This window comes from Arachis ipaensis, chromosome B08 (genome assembly GCF_000816755.2).
Source record: "Arachis ipaensis cultivar K30076 chromosome B08, Araip1.1, whole genome shotgun sequence".
NCBI lineage: Eukaryota > Viridiplantae > Streptophyta > Magnoliopsida > Fabales > Fabaceae > Arachis > Arachis ipaensis.
The window spans coordinates 127,404,343-127,409,538 of NC_029792.2; positions in this window are offsets into that span (position 1 = coordinate 127,404,343).

Sequence of the window (5,196 nt, forward strand, 5' to 3'; positions counted from 1 at the left end):
GACGTTTGAAATTTGATGATGGCAAGAAGGAGAAGAAGGTTGATGTAGATCCCTCGAGGTTGATGCCAGTTGTGTCGAGCCTTACTTAGGGGTGAATATGGTTGGCATGTCTTATGATTTCGATGTGGCTCTTGATGATTTTGAGTCACAAGTAAGATCTGTATACCCTAGAACAGGGGATGGCTTGCTGGACTTCTTGGTTCAGCAAAAGATCAAAGATTGGGACGTATCTCTGTGTCCGCGGTGTAATGCTGTCTTTGATGTTGAAGCGGTAGCAATTTTTGAAAAAGAGAGAATGAAGAAAGAATTGGCTCACAGGGAGGAACAAGCACGCCAGAGGCAGCCAATTCAACGTGTGGAGGGTTCTAGCTCAAAAATCCATCAACATGATGTGAGTGCACCTTTAAGTCGATCTCAGGCTATAGGTGTTCAGTGGATTAGAAACTGTAAAGAATTCCAAAGGCGTGATCATCTATATCGACGCAATCCTCAGAGGGGGTATCGAGCACCTTCTCGAAATCAATATGCCTTCTATCGAGGACGAGCCAGGGGTTACCCAAGAGGAAGATGTCGAATGAGGAATTTCAATCAAAATAAGAAACTTCAAATTGAAACAGGAAAAGAAGTAAGCAAGGGGCAACGCCTTCTGTGCATTCTCGAATTGTCTTTTCTTCTGATGGAGAGACTTATCCCAAGGAAATTCCATCACCAGCAAAGATGGAAAAAGGCAAGGCAGTTGCTCAGTCCTCTGGGATTGGCAAACATAAAGATATTGATGTTGACGAGGAATGCTTTGATGAAGGAGATGATGACATGGTAGGAACGATCTCAATATTTTATGCCAATTGCGGATATGTTAATCGATTTTGCAGCAAGAAAAGAAATTCTTAGTTTCATGGACGGTTATTTAGGATATAACCAAATTTTCATTGCGAAAGATGACGTGGCTAAAACTGCCTTCCGTTGTTCTGGGGCATTAGGTACATATAAGTGGGTGGTTATGCCTTTTGGTTTAAAGAATGCTGGAGCAACATATCAGCGAGCAATGAATGCCAATTATCATGAGTTTTGTACGAGATGTCTCTAATACGGGTTGAAGGGTGGATCGGAAACCTGCGGATCAAGGCCGAAGCCGGGTCACTTGATTGGAGCAGTGGGGGGAGGTACCTGCAAAGACACTCCGACGCTCAAGTTAGAATGGATCTAAGAGGTATAAGGTGTGAGGAATGAATGAATACCTGGAGGGACTTTGGTCCTCTATTTATAGGTGGTGATGAGTATCTTATCTTATCTTATCTGGTTAAGATAAGATGAGTGAATTCGAAAGTTGGTTAGGAGCTTTGGAGGGCCGGTTTTTTGGGCCTTCTGAGTGAGGTGCGGGTCGGACTCGGGGAGCCGGGGTCGGGTGCAGTCCCGGGTCCGGGATCTGTGGTTCAGATCCGTAACAGTTGCCCCCGCAGCGGGAGAGCGAAACCGTTTTTTGGCTTTCCGCTTTCTCTTCCCTCTATCACTTCACTTCCCTCTATTACTTCATTTTCTTTTGTTTTTCTCTTTTGGACAATTTCTTCTTCCTTCTGTGGATTCCTCTCGGTGCCGTTTTTGTCAATTTTCTCAAGCTCTTTCCAGGCTCACTTTCTGCATTATCAGGTTGGTCTCTTTTGCTTTTTCTTCTTTTTGTTTTATGGTGTATCTATTTGTTCTGTTTCTGCCATGCATTGTTCTGCCTGTTTCTTTTGCTGCTTTCGTTTTTGGACCGTGTTTTGTGTTTTGGGAGGTGGTTTTCGAGTCTTTGGAGGGGCTGAGCACCGCCGTGCGGGTTGGTAGTGGCGGTAGGTTTTGTCTTGCTTCTGTATAGGGTTAGTAGGCTGATGGTGGTGCTCCTCCCTGTTTTAGGTATGCACCGGCGGAGAAATGAGAGTGTGGGTGCCCCGATAGCCCTTTCCAGAGGCGTTCCCGCTCGCTATACTTAGGTGACTAGCGATGTGTGGGGCGTTCCGTCACGGATGACGGAGGACGATCTTCAACGGCTCCGTGATCAGGGGGCGATTTGTGGTGGTGGTGATGAGGAGGGGCGGTACGAGCTCGTCCTCCCGGACGCCGACGAGCGCGTCTGTTATCTGAACCTTCATTCGCCCACTGTTCCGGACTGGATGTGGGTTTACGAGTCGATGTTCACTCGGCTCGGCGTGCGGTTTCCTTTCTCGCCATTTGTTCAGAATTTGCTGAGTCGGTGTTCTGTGGCGCCGTCTCAGCTTCACCCGAATAGTTGGGCTGCCGTGCGGTCTTTCGAGTTGGTGTGCCGGTATCTTGATCTTCCGGCTTCTGTTCCTGTTTTTCTTTTTCTTTTCTTATGCACTCTTCCGACTAAGGAAGGGAAGCATAAGAAAGGATATATGTCATTTCGTGCTCAGCCTCATCGCCGAATTTTTGGGTTGTTTGAGGATTCCTTTCACGGTTTCAAAAGGGAATATTTTAAGGTGCGCCCCGTCCAGGGGCATCATCCGTTTTGGCTGACGCCAGAGGGCGTACGCCGGTTTCCGACATATTGGAATTTCCGTGCTGGCCCGTCGGTTCTGACTAAGTTCACCTATGACAGTTTATCTCAGGAGGATAAGGACGTTGCCAACGTTTTGTGGCATTTGTTTGGCGAGCGTCCGTTGAATCCTCGAGATGTCATGGGGGATCCCGAGGCTTGTCGGACGTATATCGGTGTGTGCCTTGTCCCTTTCTCGATTTTTTATGTTTTGTTTTCCTAACTTTGTAACTTGATTTTTCTTTGGTTTCTTTCGGTTGAGATGGCTGGTGGGCTGACTTCTCTGGCAAGGTTGAAGGCAGTGATGGGTCAGAAGGAGGGGTCTTCGTCTCCTTCTACCCCTGTCTCCAATCCTGCCGTGGATTCTCAGCCGGTTTCTCAGGAGGTGATTTCTTCGGGTGTGCGGACCGACGCTCAGGTTTCTCCTGGTCTCGCGAATTCGCCTGAAGTCGTCGTGGTGACGGCTGCTGAGGCTTCTCGGAAGAGAAAAAGGCCTGAGGATCCGAGCAGCGAGACTTTCGAGGAAGAGGGTCTGGTGCCTAGTGTGATGGACCGTCGTTTCGATGCCCCGGGGTTTATCGATCAGCACTTGATGCCTGGTACGGAGCCATTTTTTTATGGCTGCGATGTTTCATTCCAGGCCAAGTCGGTGTATCGTGCCCTCCTTCGGTCTGCCGTCGTTGTTCGAAAGGCTGAGCCCATGATGGCTCAAGTTGGTTTGTTGGATAAGAAACTCCGCCATTCTCAGGCTGAGATGGTTAAGCTGAAGGAGAAGCTTGAGGCTGCCGAGGTTGCAAGGGAGAAGGCAGTGAAGTCTTCTGAGGAAGCCGGGGCAGAGATTCTCCGGCTTTCTGAGGTTGAGACTTCACTTCTTTCCCAACTGTGTGAGGAGCAGCTAAAGGCTTCTAATGCGGGTTCCCAGGCTGCCGTGCTTCTCGGTGAGTTGGAAGCTCTGAAGGCCGAGGTTGCTGCCTTGAAGAGGGAAAAAATGGAGTTGCTGGCTGATGCCAAGGATGCGATTACCGCCACTGAGGAGACGATGAAGGCACAGGCCCTGGTGTTGGCTCCGGGTGTGGATGTGTCCGTAATGGGAGCTTTCAAGACCGTTCGTGATGGCCAGATAGCCGACCTCGAGTAGTTTTATCTCTTGTAATTTTGAATTTTTGCTTTTAGACTTGGTTTGTTTTTTGGATATTTTGGTTTGGCCGTGGGCCGTGTAACCGTGACTTCGTAATTTCGGATTTTGTTTAATGACTTTTTCGGCTGTTCGGGCCTCTTTTGTATATCCCGTTTAAAGCTATTCCGTTTTTTGGTTTATTTCACTCCCTGTTTGGGATGAGCGGACCGTCGTGTGGTTGAATTTTCGTGGATATCCGTGTTTTGGGCCTGGAGGGTGATCGGTCCCCCAGTTGTGGCCGTGATTTTGTTCCGTGTTTGGGACACTTAAAAAAATAAAGAATTTAGGGATAGCTTTTAATGGAATTTTATTGGTGGGTGGGCCTCGTTAAAACCCTCCGTGTGTGGCAGGAAAGAGTACCCGGGATTGATACTTAAGCAAAAAAAGATTTTAAGATTCGTAAAAAATGGGAAGATAAGTGAAGAAAAGGCGATAACCAAAAAAGAAAGGGGGTGACCTAGCGAGGTCGGTCTAAGTGTAGTATCGTCGTAAGTTGACGGCGTTCCATGTCCTCGGGACTTCATTGCCGTTGAGCCGTTCGAGTTTGTATGCTCCCTTTCCGATTGCAGCCTTGATTCTGTATGGTCCTTTCCAGTTGGAGGTGAGTTTTTCCTCTCCTGGGGTCGGGGGACCGATGTCATTTCGTCGTAGGACGAGGTCGTCAGTTGCGAATTCTCGCCGGATGACTCCGTGGTTGTATCTTAGGCTGATTCTCTGTTTTAGGGCTAGCTCTCTGAGATGGGCTATGCTTCTTACTTCGTCAATGAGGTCTCGTTCTGCTCCCTCATCGTTACCTCCGACTATTTTTCTGGGGCTTGGGTCTCCGATCTCTACCGGGATGACCGCCTCCACACCGTATGTTAATCGGAAAGGTGTTTCTCCCATGGTCGTTTGAGGTATGGTTCGGTATGACCATAGGACCGATCCGAGTTCGTCGGCCCATAGTCCTTTGGCTTCGTCGAGCCGCTTTTTGAGTCCTTTGACGATTATTTTATTCGCAGATTCCACCTGTCCATTTGTTTGGGGGTGTTCTACCGAGCTAAAACGGTGAGATATACGTAGCCCTTCTAAAAATTCTCTGAACTTTTTGTCAGCAAATTGGATTCTGTTGTCCGAGATAATGATCTCGGGGATCCCGAATCGGGTGATGATCTGTCGCCAGAGGAATTTTCGGCATTGGGTTGCCGTTATGGAGGCCAGAGGTTCGGCTTCGATCCCTTTGGTATAGTAGTCTATGGCGACGATGAGATACCTGAGTTGACCGGGTGCCGTAGGGAAGGGCCCGACGAGGTCGATCCCCCAAGTGCCGAATGTCCGTTCTGCCGATATGATGCTGAGCTGGTGAGGGGCGGCTTGGTGGATATTGGCGTGCCTTTGGCATTTGTCGCAGCTTTTAACTATTTGTATGGAATCCCGGATAACCGTGGGCCAGAAGTAGCCTGCCCTGATGACTTTTTGGGCTAATGTTTTACCTCCGACGTGGTGG